The sequence below is a fragment of the Ovis canadensis genome, chromosome 7 (assembly GCF_042477335.2).
Source record: "Ovis canadensis isolate MfBH-ARS-UI-01 breed Bighorn chromosome 7, ARS-UI_OviCan_v2, whole genome shotgun sequence".
Taxonomy (NCBI): Eukaryota; Metazoa; Chordata; class Mammalia; order Artiodactyla; family Bovidae; genus Ovis; species Ovis canadensis.
The window spans coordinates 64,684,466-64,703,747 of NC_091251.1; the positions used below are offsets into that span (position 1 = coordinate 64,684,466).

General features: G+C 35.9%; 1 protein-coding gene across 3 annotated transcripts in view; it reads left to right on the top strand.

The window, feature by feature from the left end:
• RFX7 (regulatory factor X7) overlaps positions 1–19,282 on the top strand; it is a 146,780-nt gene that overhangs the window by 72,911 nt on the left and 54,587 nt on the right. The window lies entirely within an intron of this gene.

Genomic DNA, 19,282 nt, shown 5'->3' on the forward strand with positions numbered 1-19,282 from the left:
ATTAATGGAATGTTCCCTGAGCTCTAGAATATTCAGTGACTGCACTGTTAGATTCCCCAAAATGTCACTGTTGTTAGTCTTCTTTCTCTCTTGTGACATTAGGACTTTCTTACGCAGGTTTGTGTCTTCATTATAAGCTACCTTTTTTTTGTTGTTGTTAGGGAGCAGGGGTCTGCAGTGTCTGGTGCTGAAATAGTATATGATCTTATTAGCTTATGATACTAGTTTCTCGGTAGGTGAGTAAATAACATTACTTCATAGGAGAAGAGGTATGAAAGGTTCTCCTATGCTTTTCTAACCTAATGTTTGAGAAAGAGTACTTTGTGGGGATGTTTTCCCCCTTTTTTCCTTTTTTTCAATACTCTAAAGTAGATGATCTTGTTACTTACCTTTTACAAATGAAGAGACTAATGCTCTTGCATTTACTAAAAAAAAATATTATTGGGCCAATGCTAAATATTTGGGAAACAAAAGGACATGTTCCCTTGCCCTCAAGAAATCCAGTCTGTTAAAATAGATTTAATAATTCTCTTAAGACCTAGGAAGGTAGTGACTGGGGATGGAGGGGTAGCCTTACCCCCACCGCTGAGAGCATTTTCTGTTTCTCTCTACTCTCAAGAGTTCATATCTACTCTCAGTTGTTTATATCTATCACTCAGTAACTGCATAATTACTCTTTGCTAGACCCTGTCTGGGTGTCAAAATACAATGGTAAACAAGACAAGTACAGTTGCTATCTAAGACTCTTGCCTTTTTTTTCTTTTAGAATCTGAGATAATATTGGAGGAATATTCAGTTTTTCTTTTCATTGAGAAAGTTGAGACAGAAGGTATAATTTATTAAATGTGGCATTTATAAAATACTAACTAAGAACAAAAAGGATTTTTAATCTTTTAAGAATTCAGAAGTATTTATATTTTAGCATAATTTTTAAAGTTATATATATATTTGATGAACAAGATAGTAAGATCTGTAGCTTCATAAAGCTTCCATTTTATTGAGTGAAGTAGACATTAAATGAATGGTAAAATAAGTAAGCTTTACAACTTCAGATAATAATAAATGCTATTACAAAAATTTTACAAGGCAAAAGGAGACAACTGACGGTGTATAGGGAATCTTTAGATTGAGTGATTTAGGAAAAGTATCTGAGGAAATGACATTTGGAAAGAGACCTGAATAAGAAGAAGCCAGTCTTGTGTAAAAATCTGCCTGTGACAAATACTAGGCAGAGGGAACAGAAAGTACAAAAATTCTGAAATAGAAATGAACCTGGAATGTCTGGAGAATACGAAGAACCCAGTGCGCTAGAACTTAACAAAGGGAGGAGAGGATGATAGGAGAAAAGAATAGCTATGGCAAACAATATGTGTTTTATTCTAAGTGCATGGAAGCCAATTAAAAGATTTCAAGTACGAGAATAGTATGATCTAGTTTTCTTTTCTTTTTTTTCTTTAATACCCTAGCAGTTGTTGGGAAATAGGCTTTTAGGGGGATAAGAGTAGAAGCAGGAAAATCAGTTAGGCTATTGGAAAAGTCGAAATAAGAATGCAAGGCGGTTGCTCGCTTGGAAGGGGAAGATGGGGAAAAAAATACAGTAATGGGTTCAAGGCATATTTTGGATATAAAGCCAGTAAGCCTTCCTTGCTGATGTATTGATTGTAAAGGGAGAAACAAAGGAATTAAGGATAATTCCTTTTGGTCTAAAAAATTTCCTTTAGTATTTCTTATAAGTCAGATTTGCTCACGATGAATTCTCTTGATCTGTATTTGTCTGTGAGTGGCTATTTTACTTTGTTTTGAAGAATAATTTTACTGGATATAGAATTCTTGATTCATAGGTTTCTCTTTAAAACGTTCCGTCTCTTTGAATATATCATTTCTCTACCTTTGGCCTTCATTGTTTCTGATGAAAAGTCAGTCGTTAATCATGTTGTTTTCTGGTACATGATGAGTTGTTTTTCTCTTCTTGCCATCAAGATTCATTCACATATTCATTCACTCACCCACCTGCTCTTGCTTTCAATAGGAGACTATCTTACAGGTAGGTATGGATCAATTTGTGTTTATCCTACTTTGGGATTTCTGAGTTTGCATCTGTAGATTAATCTGACTTGAGAAGTTCTCAGCCGTTATTTCTTCATATATATATATATATATATATTTATATACTTATCCCTTGAATTCCCCTCTCCATAGGAAGCTGCCATTACACATAAGTTTAAATGATTGGTTTTATCCCTCTAGTCTCGGATTTTGTTCCTTTTTTGTCTGATTATCTTTCTTTATGTTCTATTTTCTCAATTTTTGTTGAGATTCCTTGTTATTTTTTTTCATTGTCATCAAGTTTTCCTTTTCATGTTTAAACACAGTCAACCTCATCCGTGTGGAATAGGTCATGGGAGAAGCACCAGACAGGAGTACAACTGACTCTCGCAGTTGATACGGGAAGTTCAGCAGTTTTTAACGATCAAACGCTTCTCAGTATGTTGCTGTTAGTCAGTTTCCAAAGCCCTAAAATCATTTTTCCATCATTTTAGAGTTATTGGGGTGGGGGTGGGGGTCCTGGCCTATTCATTCCATTTGTTCTAGGTATCTCAGCTTTCTCACATTGTTTTTGTCACGTTTTCTTCTAGAAGTCTTACGGTTTTAGCTTTTTGTATTAGGTCTGTGAGCCGATTTCATTTAAATTTATGTTTGGTATAAGATGAACTTCAGTGTTTATTTTTTTAACCAAATGGAGAGATATCCAGTTGTTTCAGCACTGCTTATTAGGAAGTCTGCCTTGGGTCTTTGTCTAGTCTCTCTTTTCCCATCAGTTGCTATCTGTCTTTATGGCATCACCACAGTCTTGTCTGTGGTAGCTTTGTCAAAAGTCTTGCCATCAGGTGATGTAATGATTTGAATTGGTTTTGGCTTCTCCATACAAATTTCAGAATAACTTTGTCAATTTCTGTCAAAAAAAAAAGTCTACTGGAATTTGTTTGTGTTTCAATGAGTTTATCAATAGATTTGGGGCCAGTGGCCATCCTAATGACACATTTTCTTAATCTATAAGCATGGTGTATCTCCATATTACTTGATTTCTCTATAATTTCTCTCAGCAGTGTTCTCTGGTTTTCTGTGTATACGTTTTCTATATATTTTGCTTAAATTATTCCTAAATAAGATTTGGGATTTTATCACAAATGGCATTAAAAAGTGTTTGTTATGTTTTATTGCTGATTTGTATATTGACCTTGTAAGTATGCAGACTTAACTAAGTTCACATATGTTATGTCAAGTTTTTGAATTCTCTACCAAATCAATCATATTATCCATGAATAAAGAAAAGTTTAACCCCACTTCAGTCTAAATGTCTGTTCACTTTTCTCACCTTTCACAACTACAACCTCCAGCTCAATTCTGAATAGAAATGGTGAGAATTGGATTTCCTTTCCCTTGTTCTCAGTCTTAGGGGAAAACCATTTATTCATTCACCTTATAATGTGATATTAGCATTAACTTTTTATGAAAGCTTTTTAAAAGTTATTCCCTTCTGTTCCTTTTTTGTTAAGAGACTTTTTTTATCACAAATACACACTTGATTTTATCAAGTGATTTTTTTGTACTTACGGAAATAATCACATGGTACTTCTCTGTGGTTCTGTTAACCTGATAAATTATACTGATTGATTTTCCCTTGAATGCATTGAATGCATCTTTGCATTCCCCTGGTAAGCTCCATATGGTGCATATACTTCCATATGTTGTGTTATACTTTTATATACTGCTACATTGGATTAGCTATTTTTAAGGACTATTTGTGTTAATTAAGGCTTTTGATCTGATGGTTTCTTGTAATATCTTTGTTTTTGATATCTGGGTAACGTTGGCTTCATGAAATGAGTTTGGAGGTGTTTTTCTTTTATTTTTTGAAGGAATTTAAATTAAAATTATAATTATTTCTTTTTTGTTTTATTTAATTTTCTGGCCACCCTGCACAGCTTATAAGATCTTAGCTCCCTGACCAGAAATTGAACCTGGATCCTCACCTAGGCCCTCAGCAGTGAGAGCATGGGGTCTTAACCACTGACTGCCAGGGAATTCTCTCTTATTTTTAAATATTTTAAATATGGTAGAGTTCACTAGTGAAACCATCTGTGGAAAAGGTTTTTGTTATGAAATCAGTTTCTTTAATTACATAAGGCTAGTAAATTTTTTCCTGATGCAGTTTTGATATTTGTGTCCTTCAAGGAATTTGTTCATGTTTCCTATAGCAGTGAGTTTGTTAGTATAATATTGTTTAATAATATTCCCTTATCATCCTTTACTATCTATAGGATTTTTAGCAGTTCCCTCTCATTATTGAAAATTAGCAATTGTATCTTCTTTTATCTTAATCAGCTTAGCTAGAGGTTTAATAATTTTATAAATAAAACTAAACTTTTGGTTTCATTTACTTTCTTTCTTGTCAGTTTTCCATTTTATTTCTCCTTTAATGTACTTTTTTTTTCCTTATGCTTAACTTGGCTTTAATTGACACTTATTTTTCTAGCCCCTCAGTAAAGAAATTTTAAACTTTTTTTGTCTTTTCATTGTAAACATTTAATGCTACAAATAATCCTCTAAGCACTGGTTTAGCTGCATTCCATAATTTTTTGTGTGTTTTCATTGTGATTCAGTTAAATGAAACCTTTTAAAATTATAATTTATTCTTGTTACCCATAATATAGGATGATCAGTTTCCAAGTAGATGAGTATTTATTGAATCTTGTTTTTGGAATAGCTTAGTGAATGTTTCAAATGTACTTGAAAATAACATATATTCTACTGTTATTGGATAGACTGCTCTTCTGTCTCTGTATGTCAACTATTATCAGTTAGGTCTAGTTGGTTATGGTTTTTCAAGACAAATTTATCTTTACTGATATTTCACTTTTTCAGTTATTGAGAGAGATGCTAAAATCTTGTATTTGTGATGGTGGATTTTTTAATCTCTGATCCTGTCAGCGTTAGCCTCATGTATTGAAGCTATTAATAGGAGCATAAGCATTTAAGATTTTTATGTATTCTTCATGAATTGATTCTTTTATTATTATTATGTTTTTGTTTTTAATCTCTAGTAACATTTGTTACTTTCAAGTCTGCTTTGTCTGATATCACCATAGCCCCTCCACCTTTCTTATAATTAGTGCTTGTCTGTGTGGCATATCTTTTTTCATCCTTTTACTTCTAAGCAAAGTTATATAAACACTTTATAGTTAAAGTGTTCTGTTGTTGTTGATGACATCATATGCTTAACCAATCTGACAAGCTTTGTCATGGAACTGCCTGTAAGGTTGAGTGTATGTATACCATTTTGCTAATTATATTCTTACATTGTAGGTCTACTGTTGATTAATTTGCCCAGATTTAGTTTATTTGAAAAAAGTCTTTCATTTACGAAAGGTATTTTCACTGGGTATAGAATTCTAGATATTTTTTCTTTCAGCCATTTTTGCAGTGTAGATCTATTTTCTTTTTGGTTTGCATAGACTCCATTGGGAAGCTTGTCTTCTTTCTTGTTTCCCTGTGTGTAATGTGTTCTACTTTTCTCCTCTGGCTTCTTTCCAGACTATTTATTAGTGATTTTTCAGCAATTTTATAGCCTTATGGCCTTGTTTTTCTTTGTTTTTGACCTGTTTGTGATTAACTGAGCTTCCACAATCCTGTGGGTTTACAATTTTACATCAGCTTTCAAAAATTTCCAGCCATTCAAATACTTTTCTTTGCCCCCTTCCATCATGGGTCTCAAAGTTTATTTATGTTACGTTCCTCAGTAATTCTCACAGGTCACTAAGGTTATATTTAGTCATTTTTTTTTCTTTTTGCTTCATTTTGGATAGTTTATATTTCATTAATATTATTATCACATTCCTTAATCTTCTTGACATATGTGATCTCTAATTCTATTCAATGAATTGCCCATTTTAGACCCTGTATTTTTTAAGTTCTAGAAATTTCACTTGGTTATTTTCTTTTATATCTTCCATTTCTTTTGTTAAATCTTTGAGCATGTTCGTAAGAACTCTTTTAAGGTCTTTGTTTTCTAATTATCTCTTAAGTCTCTTTACTGAGTTTTTGTTGCAATTATGAGATCATATTTTCCTGCTTCTTTACATGTCTAGTAATTTTTAGTTTAGTAATCATTTAGAATGTCTAGATTTTGTTCTCTTTCTTTAAAATGTAGTACAGTTTTCTTTGGCTGGCAGCTACTTGCAGATTATCCTTTTGACGTTGTGTTTAAGCTTTGTTGGGGCAAGTCTAGAATAGCTAGACTTTAGAGTTAGTTCAGCTTTTATACCAGAGAAGGCAATGGCACCCCACTCTAGTACTCTTGCCTGGAAAATCCTATGGACAGAGGAGCCTGGTAGGCTGCAGTCCATGGGGTCGCTAAGAGTAGGACAGGACTGAGCAACTTCACTTTCATGCATTGGAGAAGGAAATGGTAACCCACTCTAGTATTCTTGCCTGGAGAAGAATCCCAGGGACGGGGGAGCCTAGTGAGCTGCCGTCTATGGGGTCACACAGAGTCGGCCACGACTGAAGCAACTTAGCAGCAGCAGCTTTTATACTAAGGTGTTACTGCTGTAGTGTCTATACTGAATTTTTGGGGTGTTGACTGAGATCTCTCAGTGCTATCTGATTGGAATTTGAACATGCCACAGTCAGTTGCAATTTCTTGGTATTTCTCTGCATTCTGTCTGTATTTGCCCATGGTGACCTCATCTACTTTGATGGTGTCAACTAATCTCAGTATGCTGATGACTCTTAATTATACATCCCCAGTTTATGCTCCAGACCTACATGGCCAGCTACTGTCTACTGATCAATTTTACTAAGATGTCACATAGGCACTTCAAACTCAACTTTTCCAGAACTAGTTCCACTGTATCACACCCCAAATTCTGAACCTATTTGTTTTGTTTCCTATTGCAACTGTAATAAATTATCATAAATTTAGTGGCTTAACACAAGTTTATTATCTTGTCATTCTACACATCAGAAATCTGACAGGGCTTACTAAGATAAAATGAAGGTGTCAGGAGGACTGTATTCCTGTTGGAGGCTGTAGGGGACAATCTTTTTCTTGTTTTTTAGCTTTTAATGGCTCCATCTTCAAAGCCAGCAATGACTCCTCACGTCTTATACTGTGTCCCTCTGACACATCTCTTTTTTGTAGTCAAATCTCCTTCAATTTCCCTCTTATTAGGACTTTTGTGATTTCATTAGGCCTGCTAGATAATACAGGATGCTCTCCCCATTTCAAGGTCCTTAATGTGATCACATCTGGAAAGTCCCTTTTACCATGATGTAACAGATTCACAGTTCTAGGGATTTGAGGATTAGGACATGAACATATTGGAGGGCCATTATTCTTTCTATCATATTATCTTAGTGAATATACTTACTCAGCCAACCTAAAAACCTGTTAGTCTTTCTTGTTTCCATCCTCTTTCTCACCTACCTCACATCTAGTCAGTCACCACCTCCCATCACTTCTGCCTTCAAAATTGCTCCATTTTTGTATATCCTGACTGCTTCTACATTAATGCATACCATTGTGTTTGTTGGAAATAATGGCAGCTATTTTTCTGCTTCTCATCCCTCCTCTTTTATTCCATTCTTCATCATTACACCATCTTTATGAAATGTGAATCTTTGTATTTTATACCCTGGTTAAGACCTTTTACTGGTTTCCCATTGTTTTATCTTAAGGCATTGAAGATCCTTCATACTTGGCTTTACTTCTCTTATTCAGTCTCATCTTTCTCTACTCCCTCTGCAGGCTTGTCAGCAAGCTGTAATGAATGCTTGTGAAGTTAGAGAAGAGAATATATACCCTCTTAGTCTAGAACAGCAGTGGCCATTAGAACATTCTGCATTGGTAGAAATGTCCGGTATATGTGCTATTCAGTTTGGTAGCCACTACAGATGTGACTATTTCTTGAGGTCTTGAAATGTGGCTAGTGTGACCGAGTAACTGAACTTTTAATTTTATTAATTTGATTTTAAGTTAAATAGCCAGAAGGTGCTAGTGGCAGCCTTTTTGGATAGTGCAGTTCTAGAACAGTGGTTCTCAACTGGAGGCAGTTTTGCCCCCAGGAAACATTTGACCATATCTGGAGACATTTTGTTTTTTGCACTCAGAGTGTGCTACCAGTTGAGTGAGTAGAAGACAAGTATGCTATTTAAACATCCTGCAAAAGTAAAAGTGAAGTTGCTCGGTCATGTCCAATTCTTTGCTACCCCATGGACTGTAGCCTTCTAGGCTCCTCTGTCCATGGGATTTTCTAGGCGAGAGTACTGGAGTGGGTTGCCATTTCCTTCTCCAGAGGATCTTCCCAACCCAGGGATCAAACCCAGGTCTCCTGCATTGCAGGCAGACGCTTTACTGTCTGAGCCACCAGGGAAGGCACAGGGCACTACTTTATAATAGACTTCTCAGCCTAAAATTGTCAGTAGTGTTAGAGGATGAAAAACTCTGATCTAGACTATCCACTCTCTCTATCTCTTTTTTTTTTTAAACTATATGTAGCTATATTTGAGATTCATCTTAGATACTACCCCCTCGGAAAGCCATCTGTGATTTCTCAGGCCTGAGTCTGATATATCTTCTTTCCCCTAATATCCTGTGCTTACCTTCATTTGTTTTATGTAGTCACCTCTATGATAGTCATAATTTAGTATTTTTATTTGTTCTTGGCTTCTTGAGTGTAGGAACATAATCATTGGAATAAGCCCACAGGCACATGAGGATGATCAATAAATATTTGTTAAAGTTATGAATGAGTATAACCTAATGACTCAATTATTAAACATATTGTGATTTAAAATATCAAGAAGTATTACCACCTTCAGTGGAGACCTTTCAGAGACCATAAACTTGTTAAAATATTTTAATTTCTTTGTTGGAATTACTGAATACTTCACAGTTTGCCCATAAGAACAGAAACTTTTCTCATTCCTTTAGAGAAAGACCAATTTTTTTTTTTCCTGGCATTCTTCTCTTTCCCCCTGTTCTCCTCAGCTTAGGTATTTCCCTTCCTCACATACTAACCTGCTAAGAGGTAACCACTCCTACTCATCCCCAGAGTACAGATGGGGAACTGAAACTTTATTGCATAGATTCAGGAAAGATTTAAACAAATAAAGTGGAATAAATAGATCAGAAACTAAGAGTAACTGGCAATATAATAGAATGGCTCAGAGCTGAGACTCTAGAATGACACAGTCCTGAATTTGTATCTTTACCCCTGCCTTTATTGCCATTATTATCTGATTTTGGAAAATTTTAACCTATTTTAGTTGTACTTTAAAAGGTGGTAATAATAGTTTCTAATCAACTGAGTTGTTGGGAGTATTAAAGGAGATAACAACTGTGCTTGTTACTGGCATGCCTCAGAGATACTGAGGGTTCAGTTCCAGACCACTACAGTAAAGTAAATATTGCAACAAAATGAGTCACACAAATTATTTGGATTTGCAGTGCATACAAAAGCTATGTTTACAGTATACTTTAATCTATTAAGTGTGCAGTAGCATTAGGTCTAAAAAATATTGTACATACCTTAATTAAGAGACTTTATTGCTAAACAACACTAACCATCATCTGAGCCTCTAGCAAGTCTTAGTAGTAACATCAAAGATCATTGATAACAGATCACCATAAGAGATATGATGATGACAGAGAAGTTTGAAATACTGTGAGAATTACCAAAATGTGACACAGAGACACAAAGTGAGCAAATAATACTGGAAAAAACAGTGCCAGTAGATTTGCTCAGTGTAGGGATGCACAAACCTTCAGTTTGTTAAAAAAAAAAAAAAATGCGGTATCTGTGAAGCACGGTAAAAGGAAACTCAACAAAAGGAGATATGCCTGTAGTGTAAATACAGGCACACATGGCAGCTTCAGTCGAAGGTGCTGTACATGTAAATTGTTAATGTGAAATCTAACTGACTTGTTAAGCACAAATATGTGTTTCTAGAAGGCTAAACATTAGTCAGGGATCACATTTTATATTCATCATCATGGAACTTACCATTTAAGAATGATTGCTTACCATATGGAACCTCTGAGGGGACAGCATTGAATCCCTCAAATACAGAGAGAGGAAGATAGAGAAGTTGGGAGTCACCTAGCTACAGCTGTCCAAGAAGCCAGAAGATGCACATCGTAGAACAGCTGCCGGTATCAGCCGTCCATGCTCCCGCCACCTCCAGGACTTAATAGATGCTGTTTCCTCTGCCAGCTTTGCTCTTCTCATTTTTCTTCTCTTGGATGACTCCTGCTCCATTCGGACTTGGCTCAAATACCTTTTCAGAATGCTTTTTATCTACTAGGAATGCATTCAGCTGCAGATAACAGAAAACCCCAACTGTTGGTGGCTTAAAGAAATAAGTTTATGTCATCTAGTAAGTCCAGAGTTAGGCATCCAAGAGCGGTACAATAGCTCACTGGAGTCTTAGGTCTTTTGTGTGTTGCTGAGTCACCTTTCGTCCCATCACAGCATTGATGGCTGCTGCACGTCCATACCTTCCATCCAAATGCCAAGGCAGGAAGAAGGGAGAAAGGGCAAAAGGGCTTTCTTCTAGGAAAACTGTGTTTATTTTCAGGGCACCTACTTCTGTTCCCACTTCAGGAACTTCCACCTCCAGGGTGATGTCACTTGGGTTCACCTAGCTACAAAGGAAACTAGGATACAGAGTATTTTGTTTTCTAGCCACTAGACCAGAAGACAAAGAAGGGAGTTAACAGTATGTCTGAGTCTAGCCTCTCTCCTATACCTTCTTCTGTTAAGGCTCTTGCTTTCATGCGCCTTATGAAAGAGCTTTCTACCCCTGTTACAGCTCTTACTATATAGTATGCTGATCCCCAGGTTAATTTGTTTCCTTCAACAAAAATAAGGTTTTGGTAGTAAGAAGAACTGTGTCTCATGGTCTTGGTATCCCCAGTGCTTAGTATCTTGTCTAGTACATGGAAGACAGTTAACATTTGCTAAGTGATTATCTGCAAATAATAATTATCAAAAACTATGTGTAATATGCACATAATATCACCTAAACAGAGTTTCTCTCTACATATTATTATTAACATTTATTGAGTATTTATTATCATGTGACAGACAAGTACTTTACATATTTTATTATTCAGTCCTCATAATTTGCCTATGAGATTAATTTGTTATCATCCTCATTTTACAAATGAAGAAACAGGTTCAGACAGGTTAAGTAACTTACTCAGGGTCATAAAACTTGCTAATTGGTAGAATTAGGCTTTTAATCCAGGTAGTCTGACTCCAAAGCCAAGACTTTTAAAAACAGTGATAAACGTAACATTTTTTAAAGTATCTAAAATATGAGGTTATTTATATGAATTTTAAAAAATTCTACTTCTTCTTCCTGTAATTAAGAACTGTTTCTGAAAGTAATTATCCACTTTGAAAATAAATCTGAAGAGGAAAAAAAATAAAAAGCTAGCCTCATCATCTTACTGAATTTTAGTAATCAGTAATTCTAAATTTAGTCTCTTTTTTGCAAGCAGGTTGCTTAAATGCCATTTAAAAAACATAATATGCTCACTAAAACAAAATAGCTAAAATGATTTTAACTGTTTAAATTGATTACAATTGTAAAGACTATGGCTCTATGAAATATACTAAAAGTAAATAATAGAAAATTGTATCTATACTATTTTTAAAGCCTAGTATTTGCCTGCTTATCAATAAAGACAAATGAAAATATTTTAGAAGCATATGAATAAAACTTTTATTAATATTTTAATGCTTTTGTAATAAAAATTGATTTTTACTTAATTTTAATAGTAATTAGTGTCTTAAATTAAATTTTTCATCAGTTGTAACAACTTTAGATCTATAATGCCATTATACATTTGTAAAGCCTATCCAGTTATATTTTTCATAACCAGTTTAATAGTCAAGGCAAAACCTTACATTGATACATCCAATCCCATAGGATTAGCAGAGTTGAAAGCTGCTCATTCCATATTACCTAATCCCTTATTTTAGTTGATTTAAATTGGACTGCTTGAAAGCTATATCAAGACCAATATTTGAGAGAAATAATCCTGAATGTTTGATGGAACAAAAGCCTGCATTGACAGGCAGATTCTTTACCACTAGTGCCACCTGGGAAGCCCACAAGAAGGGTAGGCACCCCTGAGCCCCATATTGCTCAAGGGTCAACTGTATTTTAAATCCATTTAAGTCCATATTTTAAATCTGTCAGGTAGAGTGTTCAGACTTACTTCTAGGGCTCTCTACTGACCAGTATTCGAAGAGAGGAATTATGTATTGCCATTTACTTTTAGGTTTAAAAAATGCAGTACTGGAGAGTTAACATAGCCTAATAAAGCATCTGCTTTACAGAGCTTTCTGTGCTCTGCACCAGGAAGGCCAAGTAAACTCCCCTGGGCAGAAATTGAACATGTCTAATGAGTTCCTGCAAGGAGATCCAACCAGTCCATTCTGAAGGACATCAACTCTGGGATTTCTTTGGAAGGAATGATGCTAAAGCTGAAGCTCCAGTACTTTGGACACCTCATGCAAAGAGTTGACCCATTGGAAAAGACTCTGATGCTGGGAGGGATTGGGGGCAGGAGGAGAAGGGGACGACCAAGGATGAGATGGCTGGATGGCATCACGGACTCGATGGACGCAAGTCTGAGTGAACTCCTGGAGTTGGTGATGGACAGGGAGGCCTGGTGTGCTGCGATTCACGGGGTCGCAAAGAGTCAGACACGACTGAGCGACTGAACTGAACTGAACTGAATGAGTTCCTTTCACAGATGAGTCTAAAGGCTTCCTGACCTAAGTCCATTCTGCTGGGGGAAGGCTTACTTATGAGAGTTGAACCAAGGAGGACTTTTTGGATTACCGTTAGGAGAGAGCAGTTGAATGGAATGCCTGTTCCTTCTGGAGAGCCAGGGAAGCTTGAAATTTGGTGACAGATGCCATCGTTCAGATTATTCAGTAGTGAGGCAAGTTCCCTGCAAGGGAGCACTCTCAGAAGGGTCCTTTTGCAAGGGAGTACAGAAGAAAACTTGAAAGGGTCAGATTGTGTTGAATCAGTAGTCAATGTGTCTTAGGTTCTGAATGCTGCTTCAGGATTCTACTCTCTGCCTCCAACCCTTGCTGGACTGGTGTTTGTCTTCCCTGGAGAAATGAACAGAAATTAACCGTCTAAGCTGTGTTCTATTAAGAAACTTTCCTTCTGTAATGGACACCAAAGTTTACTATTAGATAAATCCTAAAAACCAGCTTTCTGAGCACACATGAGTTGTCCGTTATAAACTTAGGACACTGAATCCTCATTTTTACATGCCATGCATTTAACTCCTAATCATAGATATTTTTCTTATCTGTAGTCTAATCATTTCCATTCCCCAGCTGGCATTTGAGACTGTCACCTCTGTGTTAGATTCTTTGAGGGCAAGATTTTTCCAAGAGCCATTCTTTACAGTGTTATGGGAGCCATAACAGGATGTATTGGGACAAATAGTGAGAAGCCAGAGTCCATTTTTGTCTGTTAATAATGTGGAGTTTTTACTGTCAGTTCTTGCCCTGCCCGGCCTTTGAAACAGTCACTCAATGGAAAACAAAAGTAGGCTAGAACAAAGAAAATTGGTAACTCTTTTAAGAGTCTTTCTTATTGGTTAGCCACTTTGTGAAACAGTTTATGTTCATACTTTACAATGAAACCTTCCCTGACCACTCTGGGTTAAGTTGTACCTTCACCAATCCTTTTTCCTTATAGTATTTATCATTATCATGCAGCAGATGTTTTACTTCTAAATTTTATTGTCCTGAAATGTAATGTCATGCATGCCTAAAGCATAGTTGGCATAAAACCCAGTACTCAATGCATGAATGAAAATAATCTCATTTAACTTTTTTAAACTTTTCAGATCTTTCCCATAGTTAATGTTTTAAGTTAGAAATCAATTCTTTTATGTGCCTACTGCTGAAGTGGTTAGATGAGCACTGAAAGATATGTGAAGCAGCATGTAGAATATCTGCTTCCTGAGAACCAGAATAATAATGTGAAAGTGAAGTCGCTCAGTCGTGTCTGACTCTTTGTGACCCCGTGGACTGTAGCCTCCCAGGCTCCTCTATCCATGGGATTTTCCTGGCAAGAGTACTGGAGTGGGGTGCCATTTCCTTCTCCAGGGGATCTTCCCAACCCAGGGATTGAACACGGGTCTCCAGCTTTGTAGGCAGACACTTCACCATCTGAGCCACCAGGGAAGCCATAATATAATAATGTTAAGGGTGGGCCTTTCTAAGATAGATGACACACTCCCAGAAATAAATTTGAATAACTTGCTCAACTCTTCTGCCCTCTAGAGATATATGTCATTGATATATGTTACAAATATATGGTGTATATAGTTTGAAAAGACTTATTTTCTCCCTTTCCTCCTTTATAGAAGAAAGCATGCCTTTTTACCTCAAATCCTTACTATAATGAATACTAAATGATAGGACCAAGGTCAACTTCCTGACCCAATCTTCATTGACAGCACAAATTTTGTTTGGAGTATCTAATTAAAATCTATCAGACTTGGGCTTCCCTGGTGGTTCAGTGGTAAAGAATCCTCCTGCCAGTGCAGATGACACGGGTTCGATCCCTGATCTGGGAAGATCCCACATGCCGCAGATCAACTAAGTCTGGGGGCCACAGCTCTTGAACCTGTGGTCTAGAGCCCGGGTGCCACTACCGACACTGTGTGCTGCAATTACTGACCCTCGAGCCCTAGAGTCTGTGCTTGGCAACAAGAGAAGCCACTGCAGTGAGAAGCCCTCTCACCGCAGCTCGAGTAGCCCCTACTAGCCACAACTAAAGGAAAGTCCACACCACAACAGAGACCCAGCGCAGCCAGAGATAAGTGTGTATATGTATCAATCAGACTTGGAAAAGGCTCCTTGTTAGAAGATAGAGTTTATCTTGTGATGTGGCCCTGAGGTTACTGTTACTAATCTGACTTTTTCCTTTCAGTCACTTGGTGAAGAGGAAATGAATAACTTTCAAGAGAGCATTTTTGTGTCTATTTTACATGTCTAGGGAAGGTTTGGGATGTGATGCTTATTGACAAGGGGGCTGGATTTAAATAGTTGGGTTTGCTTTGTTTTTTGAGTATCACAAAAAGAAATCATCTGTATAAGGCCATGCCATCCATTCAGATAAATTTGAACCGTTTATTCTTATTTTCATCAAGTAGGTGAGTGAGTTATTTTATCCCTTAGTATGGGAGGACAATATAATTATAATTATTTTTTTTTGTTTTTTCTTCCTGTTAGGAACTCAGGTGGACTAAATTGCCACTAAGGGCACAAATCATGAGTTCTGGTTACTTTTCTGTTTCGTAATTGTTAAGATTGCCCTTACCGTTGTCAGCTAGCTTTCAAATTCATTTTATTGTCACAAAAGGAATAGGAAAGAATAAGATGGCAATCTCTCACCCATTTACCTGAAAGAAATTCAAATTTTTATTAGTATCTTTATATTTAAGGAATGAGATGATTACACAGAAATGTGTTTTGATATAAAACAAATGAATTCTTATAGTTTTCTAGTCTCTCTATTTTTGCATCTTAAGTTATTTCAAACCCTTAGAAAAGCAAACTAAGAGGAAAAGAAGGAAAGGTTACTAGGAGCAGCAACAGGAATTAGAGGACTAAGTTTTCCTCTTCATGGCCTGTACCTTTGTAACCTTGAAGAATCAATTAGAACAAATCCAATTTTTTTGAAACATAGTTGCTGGGTTCCCAGGGACTATCCTTTATCTCCATGCTATAAAATCAAAAACAAACAAAAAACTTAAAACACAGTGACTGAAAAGATCTAAACCTTATCCTTCCTGCTACAGCCAATCCCCACCACTAGTAGAACCCTAGGATCTTTTCCAGCATCGTACAGAACATTGATAATAACCTTTGCCTCACCTAAATGAGCCAGAGAAATATTACATGATCATTCTGTGATGCTCACTTTTTGTAGAATTTAACTATGGGCAGAAGTAGTCTCCCTAGAGATGGTTCTTATTTGAATCCTTTTTCAGAGGTACTCAAATCTATAGGTTTCTGTATTTTCTCTCTATTAGAACCCTAGCAGTATCCCCTTCTCTCAGCATTTCAGTTGATTTTTAGTTGCCGGGACATTTATGTAGCCATGATACATCCTACCATGTTATTCATTATTTCAATTTCAGGGATTTAGCCTCCCTTTTTTACTAAGCCCTAAACATATCACAGAGTATATTTTTAGAGCACATTTATAAAAAATGACCACATGGTTCTCATGGCAAGTTAGGAAACTGAAAATTGCTGAAAATTAAGAATTCTAAGCAAAACGCATTGAAAAATAGAATCCTTATACCTTGACCTTTTTCTCTATCTTCCTTATTCAATCCTGTGGAAGAACAGCTTTCACAACTGCTGGGGCCTGAGAGAATATAATATCAGGTATGTTGATTGTTTCCATAAATTTAAAAAAAAAATTATAGAGTAAGGTTCCACTTTCCCCATTCAGCCCTTCTGTCAGTAATGCTGGTGAAGAAAGAGACCTTTTAGTAACTGTGCTCCTAAATCAATGTCTCCTTTCAGGGGGGGAAAAAAAAATTAGAATTTTTTTCAGATTTTGTTTTGTTTCTGTAGTTTAGAAAATAAAAGACAGACCAATTCAAGTACGAAGATCCTATCTTTATATATTTTCCCTCCACATGTGATAATTTAATGGAAGAAACGAATTGGGGATTTTAAGTTTCTGAATTTTAAACGACCACTTCTAAACACAAATTTAAATCAGAACTTCTTTTAAAGCCTTTCTTTGATACTAGTTTGAAAAGAAAAATTTGAAGAACTAATTATGAATGTGATACCCTTGGGTTGGTCCTCTTCCATCAAGACTCCGTCAGTGTCAACCTGACTTGTTCCTTGAAAGGTATTTATATGTCTCAACAGGAGACTTTCTGCTTCTTCTGGAAATAAGAATAATGATCCATTAAAGATTTGCATGAAAGATCCTCATTTAAGTCTTCACTGGTTACCATCTTTATAAATACCAACTGTTACCCAGTTTTGTGACCTTGTTTAGAAAAAAAAAAAAAGAACCTGACTAATGCTTGAGGGGGAAGTCTCAAAATAAGAAGCACATTACTGCAAAGAAATTTATTTCAAACAGGAGAAATCCTTCTTTATTAATGTTTGAGAAATTGTGGGATAAACCTGATTCATTATGTTCCCTAAGAAAGCAGGAGCAAATCTCTCCACTCAGACTACCTGTGCCAGTAAATAGTGGGAATGTGTTTCCTTACCATCTGCTTGGAGGTTTTAAAGTTGTAGTAATAAAATACTGAAAATACTCCCTGATTCCTCAATTCATCTGGTATGTTTTCATAGTTCAAAGGCAAATGTCCTGAGCAGACAAGCTGAAACACAAAAAATTAACTCAGTTGTTTGAAATAAAGAATATTGTTTCAGGTGTTTTTTAAATAACAGAAGACAAGTGGAAAGTTACACTTTTTCTTTTCCAAGTCCAACCTGGTAAAAGCTTTTGTTTCTGACCTATTCTAATATCACGGTTGTCAGAAGTATCTTCTAATTGCAGTAACATCTTGATGGCTTATGAGGGAATAGTATCCGTGTTTTTCTGCACTTACCTGAGGAAAGTCAGTGCTGGTGGAACATTGTCTTCAATAACTTGTGGTCAAGTCTGACACTCACATAGAATCTAGGAACCCTGCTCTTGTGGTATAACTCTTTTAAATTGGTGAAGGTGACCGGGCTAAATGTTTCCTAAGTTTCTTAGGATACCTTGCTTTTTCAAATAAAAGATTCTATATTTGTTGGTTGAATTTGAATTATAAACTCTCTTGCCAAAATGTGACTTTCAGCAAGTATATATTTCAAAGTAATATTTATCTAATGTGTGTTAGGTCACTTCAGTTGTGTCCAACTCTTTGAGACCCTATGGACTGTAGTCCCCCAGGTAATAATAACCTAACATAGAAATATTTTATAAATTTCTTTTAATCCTCATGAAAATTCATGGGTGTTTTATCAGTGTTTCACAGACTTGAAAATTAATGCTCATCTTGCTTAATATCACAAAGCTAATAAGGGGCAAATCTGGAACTCAGATCCAGGCCTTCTGATTCTGTATCCTGTACCTGACCACTATATCCTCCTGTTTTAGATAGATCAGATTTGAAAGACCCAGCACTCATGCTCAAGTAGCAGCTGCTTTATTCATCATATTATATACTATAGGTCGTTTCTCCTTATTGGCTACTAATTTATTAATAAGAGACTTGCTTATTAACCTCAAGTTTCTAAAAGCTCCATCAAAGCTGCTTTCTTACTATACTAATCAGTTACCAGGTGATTTATGAAAAGTCTGTTCCACAGGTTCCAGAGGGATCAGTGAATCATACATTATACTATATGATCCTCTCAGACATAAGTTGTCAGATTTTTTCTAAATTAAATTCCAACTCAGTTGAAGTTGCTTTTAAATATTGAAAGTAAATATGGCATTGTTTTTAACCTTTGATTTTCAAGGTTCATGCTCCAGACTGCTGAGTCAGAAACTCTTGCCATCTTTAGCAATCTCTCCAAGTGACTCTGACGTATGGTAAAAGTGGATAAACTCAAATGATGAATAATAGGATAGCTTCGTCCTCAATCAGAAAATTTAAAATAAAACAGTGGGTGGGATACTTTTTCATACTTATAAGATTAGCTAAAATGTAAATCTTAAGCTTTCATAAGGATGTGGAGAAATTGTAGCTTTGCTTTTGGTAAACAAATTGGCTTAATAGTTTTGGGGAGCAGTTTGGGAATACCAGCAAAGTTAAAGATGTGCACCTTATATGACCAAGTACGTCTACTTTTAGGTAGCCGCATACTATAACAGAAACTCCTGCACAAGGATACAGCAGTCACAAATAAGAATTTTTATTGTGGTACTATTTGAAATACTGAAATTGTCTATCATAAAGAAATGGATAAACTGGTTTTAGTCCATATAACAAACACTACTGTATACTCTAAAAACTTAGAGAATTCTGAAGCAAATATGGCAAAAAGTTAACATCTTTTAATATGGATGGTGATAGATATGTTCTTTCTGTACTTTGGTTGAAATACTTTATTGTTTTAAATTTAAAAATTAAATGGGGTATTGAAAGAAGTATCATCTGGCTGTGTCATACATTTTCAGTTTTTGCCTCAAAAAG